This window comes from Geotrypetes seraphini, chromosome 11 (assembly GCF_902459505.1).
Source record: "Geotrypetes seraphini chromosome 11, aGeoSer1.1, whole genome shotgun sequence".
NCBI lineage: Eukaryota > Metazoa > Chordata > Amphibia > Gymnophiona > Dermophiidae > Geotrypetes > Geotrypetes seraphini.
In genome coordinates this window covers 33,696,559-33,715,197 of record NC_047094.1, presented here as the reverse complement: position 1 = coordinate 33,715,197, position 18,639 = coordinate 33,696,559, and the positions used below count along the sequence as shown (strand labels likewise).

The window sequence follows — 18,639 nt, the reverse complement described above, 5'->3', positions numbered from 1 at the left end:
TAAAAATAATAACAAAAAATTTATCTTTTTTTATGTCATCTTAGCATATTATATGCTACAGAACGAATTATTTTTTTAAACATGTATTGTTATGGGAAAACGCGTTTCACATAACGAACTTTTCGCATAACAAACTTGCTCCTGGAACGAATTAAGTTCGTTGTGTGAGGCACCACTGTAATAGCAAATAATATAATCCAAAACGTATTGTAAATTGTATTTAGTAGAAGGGCTTCATTCATACCACATGGAAAGAAATACGGACATAACACAATCTTGCGTGAAAAAATAATAAATACAAAAAAACGGAGAAAAACAAACCTCCATTGCAAGCAGCCAGGACTACACAAGTACCCTAAGCCACTTGCATCATCACTGGTTTGTAAAAAAAACTCCGTACAATTATATATACTTTACTTTCATTCATTCATGTGCAATATTTTCATTCATGTGCAACAGAGCTTATATTCTTAGTTTTCCGTTGATCTTCAAATATCAAAAATGGTGAATGAGAGCCCAATATATCTAAAATATAGGAGAAAGCAACAACTCAGATTCAAAATTTCAACAGGTTCTAACGGCGTGGAATCAGAAGCACTAGTGTCAGATATAGAAAAACATCACTTATCTAAAGATGTTTCGTTTTTTGTATTTATTATTTTTTTCACACAAGATTGTGTTATGTCCGTATTTCTTTCCATGTGGTATGAATGAAGCCCTTCTACTAAATATAATTTACAATACATTTTGGATTATATTATTTGCTGTTCTAAAAGGTTAGTCAGGATCGAGATAGAGAAGAGGTCTTGCTAGACCCCTCTTAGCCAACCCTTCTAATGCTGCCCTGGGCCTGACGAAAAGTGTCCAGTGCTAAACACACATGAGAAACTTTTAGTTTTCTGGGTTGTTGCGGTCTGCACCAATGGTTTCGACGCCTGCACTGAAACCGGTAGTGACCTCGGCACACAACTCCAAGGTTGTGGTTTTTTTTTTTCACATTTCATGTTTATGGGAAAACATAATCATTTGAATCCCTGAAGTTGTAAATGCAGTCCAAGACATTGACTTTGGGCGTTTCTTTTTTTTTTTTTTTATAATTCTTTATTCATTTTCACAAATTACATTAAAGTGTTAATATTTTCATTCACAGTAACAATAAATACATCACTTATAAACAATCATTGGTATATTACATATATTCTTATCCCTATCCCTCGCCCATCCCCCCCAACCATATACTCCATTATTGTATGATATATGTAAGAAGATCGACTGTCGACTCCGGGCGGCTTTCCCGCAGAGGAGAGAATCCTGCATTCACCGTGGGCCTCATCTGGGGCAGCCTCCTTGGAGCGGCTGGGGCACGGGCAGTGTGTCTGGGAGGGAATGCATGGATGGGAGAACATCGCAGGGGAGGAGACATAGGCATCCTGGGACTGTCTGCCAAGTCTCTTCCCTGAAGAAGCCCTTTCTGGAAACGTCAATCGCTCCTCCTAAACTTACTTGCTCCACTTCATCACTGACGCTGAAACCGTGGATTGAAGACAAAGTTTTATTTTATTTTTCTTTCCAGCTTATGATTTATCTTTAATCTTATCTATTGTTTTGCCTTTTGTCTTTGTTTTGTTCTATTTCTATCATTTAAATTTCTCCAGAATTCTACTGTTCAATGGCTCCCCCTTCTGCTTCTATTCCTTTCTCTCCTCTCTTCTACCTTCCAAAGTATTTAGATCAATGCTGTCTTGTTAAAATGTTTATTTTATTTTTATTTTTCCTCTAACTCTACTTTTCACTTCTCTATTACCCTCCAGGTACTTTAGTTAGATTGTGAGCCTTCGGGACAGTAAGGGAATTTTTCAAGTACCTTTCTTATTTCTAATCTTAATGTATATTTTCTGTAAACCGCTTAGAACCTAACGGATGTAGCGGTATATAAGAAATAAATTACATTACATTACATTACATTAATAATAAAATACCCCCCTCCCTACCTCATAAACTAATAAACATAAGGGAAATAATTTTACTTAATCCTGACAATATTTTGTTAATGGTTTCCATACATCCTGAAATCTCTTAAAATATCCCTTTTGTAACGCAGTAAATCTTTCCATTTTATAGATATGGCATAAAGAATTCCACCAAAAGTTATAATTTAATCTCCTCCAGTCCAATTATATGTGATTTGTTGAATGGCAACCCCTGTCATTATTAGTAATAATTTATTGTTATTCGCAGAAATCTGACTTTTTGCTCTCATATCCATACCAAATATCACAGTATCATAGGATAATGCCACTTGGTTCTCTAATAAATTATTAATTTGGTCCCAAATTGATTTCCAAAAATTCATAATATATGGGCAATGAAACAATAAATGATCTAAAGTTCCTGCTTCTAAATGACAATGCCAGCATCTATTAGACAAAGAACTATCTGTTCTTTGCAACCTAACAGGGGTCCATAACGCTCTATGCAACAGAAAAAACCAAGTTTGTCTCATAGATGCTGACACCGTACATTTCATCCTCCAAGACCAAATTCGTGGCCATTGAGATGCAGTAATTTCATGCTTAATCTCAATGCTCCAAATATCTCTTAAACCAGTTTTTAATTTCTTCTTAGTAAATCCATTTAATAATTTATGCCACTGGGCGGCCTGGTGACCCAAGAAGTCTGTCTGAAAACAAAGAAACTCCATACTATAATGATTATTAAGGTTTTTCCAATCAGGGAACCCCGCCTGAATGGCATGCTTCAGTTGCATCCATCTAAAATTTTCTGATTTATTAAGTCCATTTTATATCAAACCCCTCAGACACAGGCTCATTTTGGTATTAGAAACTGTCGGAAGGCAATAAGCTGCACAGTCCTCCGTCTCATGATTATTTATTTATTTTTTTTTTTTTTAGCAATAACTCATTTTATGGCCAAATTGTGGCACCTTATTACATGTGTGGGAGACGGTGAAGAAAAATGTTTTGTGAAATGCATTTTTGTCTATTTACTGTGTAATAATCAGGTTGAATCAAGATGTATCTTGGCAGACCACTGCAGAAAGATTCAATAAAAAATGATCATAAACATCAGAAACTGCAGAAAAACTGTGTAATGGTTATACAGGCATGGCACTGTACAAGTTATTTAATTAATTACACTTATGAGTTACTTCTGAGCTTAAAGCAATTAGTTACAGTAATCAAATTGCCAATTTAGGGAAGTAATTGATTACGGATTACAATTACTTGCTTAGAGTAACTAATTGTTTTTCTTTACTGCCTATAGTTCTTCTAAGACTCTAAGATCCTCTTCTAAAAATCTTTTATCTGTTCCATCTCTGAAGTTTATCAACACAATGAGGTCTACCATTTTCTCTGTCAGCGCTCCATTTCTTTGGAATAATATTCCGGTCCACTTACGGGAAGAATCAACTCTTCATCATTTTAAAACGAAATTAAAAACATTTCTTTTTCTTGATTCTTTCGAGACCTAAATGCCCTTTTTAGGGCTATTCTACTTTTAGGCACCCTCCGTTTTGTTCTCTTTCTTACTTGATAAATTGTAGTTCTACCCTTCTTCCCTTTTTTTGTTTCTGTGTGTTTTTGTATTGTTTTTAAATGTTTTTAATAATGATTATTGTTTTAAAGGATGTAGAGTTATTCCATATATGTTTTTAAAGTAATGTTCACCGCCTAGAATGCCGATTGGGTGGTATATAAAATTTTTAAATAAACTTGAAACTTGATAGTAAAATTCTTATAGTATGTGAAAAAGTAAAGGCCCTGATTCTGTAAACAGTGTGGAACAAAAAATTGCTTAATTGGCATGGTAATTGACCATGCAATTAAAAGCTAATTAAAAAAATAGATTAATTAAGAGTTCCACGAGGAACTCTGTGCAGCACCTACCAACACCTAAACTGAGGTGCCTATTGGCACCTACCCAAAAAGTAAGTGTGGTTAGGGGCAGGGAATAGGCTTGGTATGACTGAGGTGTGCTTGGCACAGGTAAAATTCTATTCTATAAACGGCAACCGACTCAGAATGCCGTTTATAGAATAGTGATGAAACCAAAAAGAATTGACCCCAAGGAATACATAGAGAAAAGAATCCAAGGAAAACAAAACAAAAACCCCACTGTGGAGTGACGATGTTCCTGAAATGGACTTTATTTAAAAATATTCCAAAAATACAATAAAGCTCAGCTTTCCTTGATGTGTCTTTTTCCCCAGCACATAGCGAAAGGGAACCCGATGTATAGCTATACGATGGGAGGGATGGTACTGGGGGAAGGCAACCTAGAAAAGGACTTGGGGGTATTGATGAATATAACAATGAAGCCGGAGGCACAATGCGCAGCGGCCTCAAAGAAGGCGAACAAAATGTTGGGCATTATCAAAAAAGGTATCACGGCCAGAATGAAGGAAGTTATCCTGCCACTGTATCGGGCGATGGTGCGCCCGCATCAGGAGTACTGCGTCCAGTACTGGTCGCCGTACCTTAAGAAGGATATGGCGATACTCGAGAGGGTCCAGAGAAGAGCAACAAGGATGATAAAAGGCATGGAAAACCTTTCATATACTGAAAGGCTAGAGAAGCTGGGGCTCTTTTCTCTGGAAAAGCGGAGACTTAGAGGGGACATGATAGAGACTTATAAGATCATGAAAGGCATAGAGAAGGTGGAGAGGGACAGATTCTTCAGACTAGCGGGGACAACAAAAACAAGAGAGCATTCAGAAAAATTGAAAGGAGACAGATTTAGAACAAATGCTAGGAAGTCCTTCTTCACTCAGAGGGTGGTGGACACCTGGAATGCGCTTCCAGAAGAGGTGATAGGACGATATTGGGTTTCAAAAAGGGATTGGATGATTTCCTGAAGGAGAAGGGGATTGAAGGGTATAGATAGAGGGTTACTATACAGGATATTAAATGATTAGGGAATAAAAGATTTAGGTAAAGGATCACGGACCTGGAGGGCTGCCACGGGAGCTGACTGCTGGGCACGATGGACCCCTGGTCTGACCCGGCAGAGGTAATGCTTATGTTCTTATGTTCACTCCTTCTTGTTCCCAAGCTGGGAACACTCTACAGGCACCCACTGCTGTGTGGCAGGGGCTTCAGACATTTCACAGCACATTTCTCCTGTCTTTGTTTCCAGGACTTCTCCCTCAGGATCAGAGCAGGATTAATTCTTCAATGGCCCCTAGGCACACAAGTACACTGTGCCCCTCTGGCCCTGCCAACAACGATGACAACACCGCCCCCCTCCCCCCCCCCCCGGCATCGACAGATAGCAACGCGGCCGGCTAAGCTCCATGAAGATCCCGTGATGACTGCGTTTTCCAGAAGAAGTAAGTGACGTAGGACGGGGGTGGACCGGCAGCCGCATTCATCGCCGGACCTTCTTGGAGCTGCGTTGGCCACGTTGCCTTTGATGCTGGGGGAAGGTTGCGTTGCCATCCATTGATGCTGGGTGGGCGACCAGTGTTGTCATTGTTGTCGGGGTGGGGGGGGGGGGCCATTGCCGTCAGAAAAAAAAATTGGCATTTTGGTAAGTCATCCTTCATCGGCCCCCCCCCTGACTATTTTGGGCCCTAGGCACGTGCTTACTAGGCCTATTCATTAATTCGGCCCTGCTCAGGATGGTGCGTAGTGAGAGTTGGAAATGCCCTGGGTGGTGGCACCATTCTGTGCTCTCCTATCTGTCTCCCTGCTCCTTCTGTGCCTCCTCCCCCCATGCCACACTCACCCCCTCCCTTCGCCCTGTACCTCTTTAAATCTTCACCGGCAGGAGCAGATTCATGCCGTAATTAGCTTTTCCTCTGATGTCACTTCCTGGCCCCACAACCGGAAAGTGATTTCAGAGGGGAGACAGGCTGGGGGGAAGGGAGGGTGCAAATGCGGTAGGGGCTGGGGGGGTGGAGAGATGCCAGTGACCCCCATCAAAATGGTGCCTGGGACGGTCTGCTCTCCCACACCCCCCTTCCTATGCCACTGCCTCTGGGCTAGGGTCTCTGCATGTGTGGGCAACCAAAGACCATGTGCTCACAAGCACAGACCCTTTTATTACTTTCTGGCCCTGCCCACATGGGCTGGCTCTTTCCACAAATAAGCTAAACATCCCAGCCCTCCTTGCTTAGTGACCGCACTGAAAATCCCTCCTTCCACAGCCAAAGCGAAGACTTTTCAGGGTGGTCACAAATTGATGCCTCTACAGCTATGAAACAGATTGAGACAGCCAACAGGGCAGCATATCTCTGTATCATGAAAGTAAAATCCCAATCAAATCTGTACAAGGCTTCTGCTGATCGACCAGTTCCATCACGCATCCCAGCAGAGTGGACTGATTTCCATACCTCCTCCATCTCCTCCATGCCTGGAGCTATCGGTAGACAGAAAGAGAGAAACAGTGCTTTATCACAGGAAGGCGTATTATAACACCATCAGAGAAGTATTAGCGCATTAACTAGGTCTTACTGAACGAGAGTGTTCAAACAAAAGCTTGGGAAATTTAATCGAGAGCAATGCAAGGAGCTTGTTTGTGAGAGTCTATGCTCTAGTTAATTGAATCAAGAAGAAAAATAATCCTTCCTGCATTTTCGAAGGATAATATTAGCACAAAAGGATAGAATAAAGATGACAGCGTTTGGATCTTTTCACGTCACACGGTGCCTCTGGCAGTGCAGGAATCAGTGTTCGCTCTTATAGTGGCTATGTGCAGGTTGAGAGTAACGTTGGTATAATTTGACAATATACTAAAGGTGAGAAACAGGAAAAGAAATGTTGTCAAAGTACTGTAAGTGAAATATATGCATTTTATTTGTGGCACACAGTTCTTTAAAAAAAAATAAAATAAAAATGAAAACCATGTAGTTCTAGTTCTTTCTGGAGAAACCTATATTATCTGCTAGTTTGTGACTCATTTTATTGACACACCACAACATTTATTCAAAGTTGAGGACTGTCCAAGATCACATAAATCCCTTCTTTTCATATGTGAGCCTTTTAAATGTAGGATATTGAATTGTGTCTGCTTGCATAACTGAACTGCTGATATTCTTCTTAAGACCTGCACTCACATGTGGGATTATTTGAGAAAAATATAGTATGGAATTGATCTTTATACATTGTTAGAAGTTCATTTTTTTTATACATCCCGCATGTTTTGTGAGGGTTGGGCGAGGGGGGGGGGGCCTAATGGTTAGAGCAATGGGCTGAGAACCTGGGAAACCCAGTTCAAATCCAACTGCAGCACCTTGTGACCTTGGGCAAATCACTTAACCCTCCTTTGCCTCGGGTATAAACTTAGATTGTGAGCACTCCAGGGAAAGGGAAAATACAGTACTTGAATGTAATGTGCCTGAGCTACAATTGAAAAAAAAAAAGTGTGAGGGGAACCGATTAGATGTGCTCAGAGAGCGAGAGACCAAGGTGATAGCATGACTGCTGGCAGTGTTTGTTGGGTGTGAGGTGTGAGGTGGAAGCCGGAGGTTTACCTTGAGCCATTTTCTTCTCCAGATGCCTCATACTAAGAGGAAAGGGGTCATGAAGACCGTGTTTTCTCCAGTCTGGACCTCGTCTCCGAATCAGCTAACCCTCGACCACTTCACTGTCAGAACTACTCCAGAAATGCTGAATCAAGAGGGTCCTGCTTTGGAGAGTAATGAAGGAGCATTGATCTCCTAATTGGGACTTGACACCATGTTGTCCCTGCCAGCCATTAACATCCCACATTGCCTGGCAGAACTACAGGGTCATCCTGTGGATGATATGGAGCCTTTTGGAGCCAATGCTGACAATGTCTGAGAGGAGAGAAGACCCAATGAGTCAACTGCTGATGGATCAAGTGGGAGAGTGTTGGAGTGGTCTTCTGCTCAGGGCCAGTGTTAGACTGGTTAGTGTTGCTGAAAATGTCTGTTTAGCGCCTATGTCAAAACTGGCTATTTTGGCTGGGTTCTTGGGGCAGAGTTGGCACTTGACCAGTTAAATGGCAATATTCAGCACTTAACCAGCCAAGGTAACTACATAAATAGGACCATATATAAGTCAGTTCTATCTTTATGTGGTGCTCCATAGCCAGTTAAATGCTGAATATTGTATTAACTGGCTATGTGTTAGCTGGCTCCGTAAAACCTAGAAATTCAATGCTGAAAGCTGGACTTGGCCCAAAATTGAATTTCTAAGCATAATGTCAACAGCAATCAACAAAATGGTTAAATCCATCTTTATCACTTCCTCAATATTTGGTAGGGATGAGTGCTCCATAGAGAGAATTTCTACCAAATATTGTTTCAATATTTCTTTAGCGGAAATCATAGAATTATAAGGAAAATTCAAAAACATAAATTATAGGCTCGCATCTGGTTTTCCACTTTTTCGAATCTATTTTCTAATAAAAAAATTCCCTCTCACTGAGGAGACATTGGTTTCTTTCAAAGCCTGGATTTTCTCAGCTTGATCCTGTAATTTCTCTTTAATTGAGTTCATTTCAGTTTCCAAACCAGCAACCTTGGAGTCAGCCTCTCTAGAGAAAGAACATAGCTATGATGATTAAAGTTCCTCCTATTCTTGATATAACTTTCCATAATTCTGTATTTGAAACATCCTTAGGGATAACAGATGTACCGGACTGGCATCTCACACATCCTCCAAATGAAACTTGTTTCAAACATAATTTAGGAACCAATGTAGACACAACATGAGTTCCCTCATTAGAATCTGGATTTAGGACATCCAGGGCCTATTCTCTCAATGGGGATATAGAAACATAAAAACATCATGGCAGATAATGGTCAAATGGCCTATCTAGTCTGCCTATTCGCAGTAACCATTATCTCTTTCTCTCTCTGAGTCTTCCAAATGATCTATATATCATCATTGACTCTAGCTTCTTCTATCATAGGACTAAAAGTCAAGGAAGAAGAGTCCAAAAGTGAGTTAGAAATTATGGGAGGCAAATGATAATCTGAGCTCAGAAAAGGAGCCTCTGAATTTATAATACTTGTCCCTGCTATTTTCCCCTGTAGAACAGTAAAACTACCCATAGGACCTTGAATTTTAAATGTCCCAGAAATGTTTGGTCCTTTAGTTAACCCTTTCCTCTTGCCCATATTATCAAATAATGCAAAGAGGGAATGAGAAAAAAAAAAAAAAAAAAGAGAACAGTATCTGAAAAACTGTGAAATCTTGTCTTCAAACACAATAGTCCTACTTTCTCTTTTTAGGCTCATCTGTTGGCTCCAAAGGGGTGTTCCCCTTTGGTCATACCCCTTCAGGCATGTGCACAAGGGCATACATCTGCGGGCTGTGTTCTGTGGCTGCTGACAAGTTTTAAAGGGGTCAAGAACCCGGAAGTGGCATTAGATGCCACAGCTAATCTCACTGGTTTCTGCCTTCTCCCCTCTCAGCTTCATTTGATCAGGTCTGGAACACTGCTCACTCCTTTGATGTTCTGCAGCTGCTGACAAGTTTTAAAGGGGTCAGGAACCCAGAAGTGGCATCAGACACCACAGCTGATCTCCCTGGGTTGTGCCTCTCCACTTCACTCGATCTGGGCTGGAACATTGCTCACTCCTTCAATGTTCCACAGCTGCGAACAAGTTTTAAAGGGGTCAGGAACCCTGAAGTAGTTGCTCTCACTGGGTTCCCTCTCCACCTCACTCAATCTGGACTGGAATACTACTCACTCCATCCTAAAGGGGCATTTTTTAAACTGAACATGAGGCTCGCAGATCCACAGTTCACCTCAGTGAATGCAGATACAAGCTAAAATGCTCAAAAGGATTTCAAAGTGAAATCCCTATGCATCCTTTAATGTAATGTAATGTAATTTATTTCTTATATACCGCTACATCCGTTAGGTTCTAAGCGGTTTACAGAAAATATACATTAAGATTAGAAATAAGAAAGGTACTTGAAAAATTCCCTTACTGTCCCGAAGGCTCACAATCTAACTAAAGTACCTGAGAAGTGAAAAGTAGAGTTAGAGGAAAAATAAAAATAAAATAAACATTTTAACATTTCAAAGTGAAATCCCTATGCATCCTTTACTGCTCCTGCCAGCCCCATCTCTTTTCAGCATAGATAAAAATACACATAGAGTCATACAGTACTATAACTTGCATTCACGTTGGATAAAGGGGACAATTTTGAAATTCAAAGGGTGCTTTCATGCAGGTAAATATACAGGTAAATATGCATCTACTTGCATAAAAATGGTATTAGAAAATAGAGATTTTCATGCCCTGTCTCATGCATATTTGTTGTGGACATCTTGAAAATCTAACTAGCTGGGTTGAAAACCAATGTTTTGAAACTTTTGGAGTGCATGTTTTGTAGAATTTGAAGGCAGATATTGCTCATCCAGTCTGCTTAGCTATTGACTTCCCTTTCAATAGGAGAGTGTATGTCCTTGTGTCGGGTAGATTGCGTGTTCCTTATTTTGCCACCTTGATTTATTCAGCTTGGTGTATGGGGCATATTGGTGAATCAGTGATTTGTGTATTGACAAGTTGCATCTAATCTTTGCAGTTGTTCTTTATTATGCCAGGTGCCCTTTTGTCAGAACGATATTTTGTGTGACCATAATGGTATTGTCACAATAGAGTCACAAATTGCCCTCTCACAATGGAGCACAAAATGCTGGTATTAGTCATTGTCTATTTGCCATTTGTTCCAGTTGATTGGCTTCCTTGACTGTACGTTTATTGTATGAGACTTTTATATCTGGTGCTTGTTGATTTGTGTTTGTCTTGTTGCAAGATTTTCAATAAAACAATTCCTTGTTCCCTACTGTTTATTGAAAAGGGAAGAAGTCCAAAAAGGAGCAGAGAATTGCTGGTCTTCAAGCAAACCACACTTTAAGAGCAACCAAATGCATAAACCATACTACCGGTAATCGTGAGTTACTACTACTGATTATCATTTATATAGTGCTGAAAAGTGTACGCAGCACTGCACATTTTGATATTTATAGACTGTTCCTGCTCGGAAGACCTTAAGGTCTAACTTGGACAGACAGACCTGACCCATAGGGTTGGGGATGCAGAACCCACGGTGAGAGGAGTTAGGAGTCGAAAGCACTGTCAAAGAGGTGGGCTTTTAACCGGGCCTTGAACACTGCCAGAGATGGAGCCCGCCGTAGGGATTTGGGCAGCTTGTTCCAAGCATACGATACATCAAAGCAGATGGGAAGTTGAAGAGAAGGGTACAGGTAGGAAGGACTTACCAGCTAAATAGAGTTCATGGGGGAGGAGGGGGATCATAGGGGGAGATAAGTGAAGAGAGAGAGTAAGGGGCAGCTGAGTGAGTGTATTTGTAGGTCGGTAAGAGGAGCATGAATTGTATTCAGAAGCAGATGGGAAGCCAATGAAGTGACTTTAGGAGAGGGGTAATGTGAGTAAAGCTGCTCTCCAGGAATATGAGTTATGCAGCCCAATTCTGGACAGATTGGAGGGGAGCAAGATGGCTAACTTGATCATATAACTCATATGACTTGGCACAGGCCGTGTTTCAGCTAAAAAAGCCTGCCTCAGGAGTGTTTATGTGGAATACCAGATGAAAAACAATATTGGATAATGATACTTTAGCAAACACTGTGAATACTGCTGAGTAATAAAATCACTCAGCAGTATTTACAGCGAAAATGCGCATGAGTCGAGTCTCCTTCATTTCACAGGAAGCTCTGGAATGAGAGGGCATAAGATGAAGTTAGGAAGTGACAGGCTCAGGAATAATCTAAGAAAATACCGGGTGGTAAATGCGTGAAACAGTCTCCTGGAGGAAGTGGTGGAGACAGAGACTGTGTCTTAATTCAAGAAAGCGTGGGATAGGCAGGTGGGATCTCTTAGAGAGAGGAAGAGATCATGGTTACTGCAGATGGGCAGACCGGATGGGCCATATGGCCTTTATCTGCTATCATATTTCTAATTCATGATTCGTATGGTTTATGTATTTCGTTGCTATTAAAGTGTGGTTCGCTTCAAGACTTAGCGTTCTCTGCTCCTTTATGGACTTCTTGGCGTTTGAGCAGAGTTTGACATTATCTATTGTCTGTTATTGAAAAGGGAAGCCTTAGGGCCAGGTTCTGAAACTCAAACCCCTTTGCAGGGCCACGTTTTGGATTTGTAGGTACTTGGAGGGCCGCAGAAAAAATAGTTAATGTCTTATTAAAGAAATGACAATTTTGCATGAGGTAAAACTCTTTATAGTTTATAAATCTTCCTCCCACCTCCCCCCCCAAAGGATCTTCTTTGCAGTATCCTCCAGCTTCCCCCCCCCCTCCCGACCTCCCGGTCTTAGTTTCAGCTAATTACCGCAACCTGCAGAGAGGATCACCGGTGTTGTAGCATTCCTTGCAGGCTGCCATTGACCTCCGCAGCACGTCCCCTCTGCTTCGGTCCCACCCCTCCTCTGACGTCAGGAGTAGGATCGTGGCAGAGGGAACGTGCTGCTGAAGACGACGGCAGCCTGCAAGAATCGCTAGAGCATTGGCAATCCTCTCTGCAGGCAGCGGTAATTATATGAAGGTAAGAGCGGGAGGCCAGGGGGGAAGCCGGAGGATGCTGCACTAGTACAGACCATGGGCTGCAAAATAGTACCTGGCGGGCCGCATTTTGACCCCGGGTTGCAAGTTTGAGACCACTGCCATAGGGCCACATTCTCTAAATGGCGCTGTAAATTAGGCACTGTTAGACACTTTGATCATGCCTACCGGTGCCTAACTTAATTGCTTTAATTGGCTTTAATCAGCGTAGTAATTGACCACATCATTTAAAACCAATTAATAACTCATTTGAAAAAAAAACCCAACCAGGTGCGGCTAGGTGCATGCCGGGTAGATGCCGGAATCGCACCTACAGCGATGACCTTAGGCGCCACCAGGTCCGATACTTTAAAAACGTAGATGCCGGTAATGTAGGCCTTTAAAACCCTGGCCTACATTACCAGCGCCTCCGTTTTTTTTTCTTAGGCGCCAGTAGCCACGATTCTGTTAATGGCAACCTAAGCATGGTCGACAGGTGAGCGGTGCCATCTTTCTAGCCACCGTCTGATTTAAGCTCCACATACAGAATCCGAGCCTTAGCAGCCAGCAGTGTGTTAGTCAAGGTTAACATGACCACTGTGGGTCACTGTTGCCATCCCAAGGGGGAGAGAGTTCTTTTCAGTACACCCTATACAGCTCAAGCTATGTTTGCTGTCCGCAACCTTTCGGTCTGAAAGAGTAGAAATTATTGACTAAAGTAGGAGCACTGCTGTGATAAGGCTTCTTTGTGTTAAAGCAGGCGCTTTTTCTTCCCGTTTCAGTTTTGTGAGATTTGTAGGCAGCATTTTGTATGCGTCGCTGCAGAGAGTCATATACAATATTTATATTCCTCGCATGTTGAAAATGTTTTGGCAGTCTGTAACAGAATATTAGTAGACTTTTTTTTTTAGCATTGTAGTATCAGTCTGGAATGCTTTTCTCTACTTTTGCATAATGTTTCTCTGGGAAATGACAGAATATGTCTGGATGCATGTCTTTCAGACTAGGTCAAATAGTAGCCATAAGAATTGACGCTGCTGGGTCAGACCAGTGGTCCATTGTGCCCAGCAGTCCACTCACGCGGCGGCCCTTAGGTCAAAGACCAGTGCCTTAACTGAGACTAGCCTTACCTGCGTACGTTCTGGTTCAGCAGGAACTTGTCTAACTTTGCCTTGAATCCCTGGAGGGTGTTTTCCCCTATAACAGCCTCCGGAAGAGCGTTCCAGTTTTCTACCACTCTCTGGGTGAAGAAGAACTTCCTTACGTTTCTACGGACTCTATCTTGGGAGTTATGATCGACAAGTCGATGAAGCTGGCCACGCAATGTGCAGCGGCGGCAAAAAGGGCGAACAGAATGCTTGGAATGATAAAGAAGGGGATCACGAACAGATCGGAGAAGGTTATCATGCCACTGTACCGGGCCATGGTGCGCCCTCACCTGGAGTACTGCGTCCAGCACTGATCGCAGTACTACTTGAAAGAGTCCAGAGAAGAGCAACTAAGATGGTTAAGGGGCTGGAGGAGTTGCCGTACAATGAAAGATTAGAGAAACTGGGCCTTTTCTCCCTCGAACAGAGGAGATTAGAGGGGACATGATCGAAACATTCAAGGTACTGAGGGGAATAGATTTAGTAGATAAGGACAGGTTGTTCACCCTCTCCAAGGTAGGGAGAACGAGAGGCACTCTCTAAAATTGAAAGGGGATAGATTCCGTACGAACATAAGGAAGTTCTTCTTCACCCAGAGAGTGGTAGAAAACTGGAACGCTCTTCCGGAGTCTATCGTAGGGGAAAACACCCTCCAGGGATTCAAGACAGTAGGGCTAGTCTTAGTTAGGGCGCTGGTCTTTGACCAAGGGCCGCCGTGTGAGCGGACTGCTGGACATGATGGACCACTGATCTGACCCAACAGTGGCAATTATTATGTTCTTATAACTTTAGAGAGTTCCCTTTCGTTCTCTCTACCTTGGAGAGGGTGAACAATCTGTCTTTATCTACTAAGTCTATTCCCTTCATTATCATGAATGTTTCGGTCATGTCATTTCAGTTTAGATAGTCCACTTTGCTTTTCATTCTAATTTTTGTTCTATTACAAGTTGCAAAGTAACTGAGTAAAAGAGAAGACAAGACAGGCTGGCAGCAGACATTTAGGAGAGAGAGCAGGGACCTATTTTACTTATTTAAGTAAGTCACTTTCTATCCCATTGTCCCCAAAGAGCTCAGAATGGGTTACAAGTTGAATATGCATTCAAGACAGTTAGGTCATTTTCCTAACTTGAAATATATAAACACCCACCGCAAACAGAGTACCTAAAGCCGACTTGCTTTAGGTTCACAGCCAGAGGGATCGTGTAGAACAGGAACTGCCCAAGTCCGGTCCTCTAGATCCACTGGCAGGCCAGGTTTTCAGGATATCCACAATGAATATGCATGAGAGAGATTTGCCTGCACTGCCTTCTTGGTATGCAAATCTCTCTCTCATGCATATTCATTGTGGATATCCTGAAAACCTGGCCTGCCAGTAGATCTCGAGGACTGGATTTGGGCAGCCCTGGACTGTCGAAGAAAACATCGATCTGAAACATGCAGACAAAAAAAAGAGGCTGAAGTGCTCAAACATCTCCGCCAAAAAAGTACCAAAAGGTCAGGCATGGAGAGGATAAAACTGTAAACCAAGGGAATAACATCCCAGGAGTAGAGGAGGAAAGAGCATAGACATACAAGGTACATTATACTATACTGGGAGGTGTAAAGCTTTTCAATTTCACTGAGAAGTACTCGTTCTGTAGGAGATATAGAAGAGCTGGTGCAAACAGCATAACTGGATACAAGGACTGGAATGTCAGAGTTATGGCACTGAGGAAGACTTGGGGTTCCTTTTACCAAGGTGCGCTAGCATTTTTAGCACACGCTAACCCCACGCTACGCACCAAAAACTAATGCCAGTTCAATGGCGGTATTAGCGTCTAGCGCACGCGGCATTGCAGCACACGCTAAGCGCGCGCTAAAACCGCTAGCGCAGCTTAGTAAAAGGAGCCCTTGGAAGGGCATAATCAAAAAATAGGTTTAAGTGCGTTTTAGGCCTAGGGTTCTCGTCGTCCAAAGTCGGCAACGACCTGTCTTTTAGGTCGTCCAAGTGCCGATTTTGGCGGGTTTTCATTTCTGCTTTGGTTATCAGATGGGATCCCCCCCTTCCTTTTTGTATTTCCCCTATAGGGCTCTCTTTCCTATTTTATAATGTAATTCTTTACCTTAATCCTACCGTTCCAGTTGGTCCTGTATGTTTTAATGTATGTTACCCTATTTTATTATGTACAAACCGCTTAGAAGACTGATAAGGAGGTATACAAATTTTTATAAAACTTGAAACATATTTCTGTTTCGATTATGAGCCCCATTGCCTTTAACTGTAGCCAAAATTTTTTTTTAAAACTGCAATTAGGAACGACGTACCCTTATTTTCAAAAACTAATAAAACTTTTTTGAACAAAAAAAAAACCAAAACTGCAATAATAGCATTGTGGATGGCACAGTTTGACTTTGCAGCACGAGCCAGCATGGTGTAAGGATTTAACAGGTAAAATCTGTGATGGATTTCCAAAGGCGTCAACAAGATTTCTGTTGTGTCTAGAGTGTACTTGCTCGGTTCATAGTCGAAAACGCGCAGGACAATCCAGCGCCGACAATACGGAGCAGACAATCGCGCGCAGGCCATCAGCGCGCTGGACTTAAACTTAATTTTAAAGTGCTCCGAATGGGGGATATGAGGAGGGAACCCCCGCAGTTAAGGTAGTACTGTTTGCACTGCCATTGGGTGCGGGTGTTGGGGGAGAACAGCACTAACTTAAGTGGGGGGGGGTTTCCCCCCACACACCCCCTTGGATCACCTTAAAATTAAGTTTAACTCCAGGGTATGCTGATGTCCTGCATGTGATTGTCTGCTCCGTATTGTCGGCGCTCGATTGTCTCGTGCGCTTTTGTCCCGTCACCACTTGCTCAGCTCGAGATGGAGCTTCTGCTCTTTAAACATGGCCTTGTTAAAATCCTGGACTGCTAGGTAGAGTGCAATAGCAATAAGTGCATCCGTTATCATAAATACTAGCTCTGCATAATCAATAAGGAAATGAAAAAGGTATAGGATAATCTAATCTAAATCTCAGATTGATATACCAGATCATCCCTAAAGATACAGGGCTGAACTCGGTTTACAGAAAAAAAAAAAATACGTTTACAAAGATATGTTGATTTTAAGATAGATCATTAGGAATTACATTCTAAAAAACGTTGAAACATCGTCGTTTTAAAAATTTGACGGAAAGCCTGAAAAGGAATACATAATCGTTTCTGAATGAGAAGGTCATTCCATGGTGCAGTCAATAGGAAGGAAAAAGATCGAGCAATTTTGCTGGTTGATCGAGACTAAGGATACGTGATGTTTCGTGAAATAAATCTCCAGAGTACGGTGAAACTCTCGGGTCAAGCAGAGCCAGCCCTTCCACCACTCGTTTCCAGGAATTCAAGGGCGACACTGCCTCCAACCACTCTGAAATAAACTCAGCGAGGCTGGACCTGAAGAGCACAGCCCGGACTGTAACAGCAACAAGCAATGCCAGTGCTAAAGGAACAGCCATGTGCAAGGAGAGAAAGCCATACTGTATGACCGCAGGTCCGATGCTTAGTCTATTAATACTCTAGGCAACTGGGGGAGGGGGAATGGGACCAACAGCAAGGCATGGATTTCCCTCAGATATTGCCGCTGACTAGCCGAGTATCACTTTGGTGTAGCTGCAAGCTTGAAGACATGCAAGTGCTTAGAGTTTCTGTTGCTATATTGGAAGCATAAATGTTGGTGCCCTAGATGGTTGTATAATCAAGTTTGTTTATGAGCTTGTATTAGCTGTTTAATTTGAATTTTAGTGTGCGCTAACAGCATGGCATCACACTAACAGTACAATATTTTAACTATCAGGGCAATGAAAATGCCCTTTTGGAGTAAAGAATGGACAAAGACTGTGCCATATGGATAACAGAGGTAATTACCAGGTGTTAACTATAGTTATTGTCATCTTGAGAGACTTACCTATGTTACTGACCATGGCATTAACAGGTGGTAACAACTTGTCTCAGTGTTAACTGCACAGCTGCCCTCCCCAAAATGCTTAGAACACATAAGGACTGCCCAGCTTTGTGTAGGCCGTCTAGGCCAGTGTTCCTCAACTCAAACCTGGAGCACCCCCTTGCCAGTCATGTTTTGAAGATATCCACAACGAATATGCATAAAATAAATTTGCATATACTGTAATGGAGGCAGTGTATGCAAAATCACGTTTATGCATATTCATTGTGGATATCCTGAAAACCTAACTGGCAAGGGGGTGCTCCAGGACCGAGAAACACTGGTCTAGGTAGCAAAGTGGATGTCTAAGGGCTCCTTTTACGAAGCCGCGTTAGCGGTTTAAAGCATGTAATAGCGCTCGCTAATTTGCCGGCCGCGCTAGCCGCTACTCCCTCCTCTTGAGCAGGTGGTAGTTTTTCGTGCGATAAAGCCGCTAACGCAGCTTCGTTAAAGGAGCCCTAAGTTCTTGCGGTGAATTTTACAGAAGGTTCATTGGATGAAGAGCTTTCTATAAAATACGCGTGCAATAGTGTGGTGGTCGTGTTAGGGCTAGATTCACTAAGCTTTGCGAGCCTTCTCCGACCCCGACCCAATTCACTAACCTCCTGGCCGATCAACCTCCGACCCGGTCCGCACATGCAAATGAGGGGCAATGGCATGCAAAAGTGGGAAGGCAGTGATTCACTAAACAGAAGAAGGAACACCGACTGGGCTGGCCGATCCAAAAAGAAGCGACTGCTGAGGACCAGTCGCTCATGTCTTTGTCGACTCTCCTGCTCTCTGCCGCCCTGAAATCCCAGCCCTGCCGCCCTGAAATAAAACATTTTACACATCTCCCTTGTGCAAAAAGCACAAGAGAAGGCAAGCTCTGCCGACTCTCCTGCACTCTGCCGCCCTGTCCCTGCAGAGCGAGCCCGTGGTTTTAACCCACAGGTTAAAAGCATGTTCTGTTCCATGGCTAAAGCGTGTTTTCTTCCATCTGGCACTGTGGCATTCTTGTCT

At 42.5% G+C, this 18,639-nt stretch overlaps 1 pseudogene; it reads right to left on the bottom strand.

Annotated features, from left to right (window-relative positions):
* Window positions 1-442: 442 nt before the first annotated feature.
* LOC117369395 lies at window positions 443-17,152 on the bottom strand (annotated as a pseudogene).
* Window positions 17,153-18,639: the final 1,487 nt, after the last annotated feature.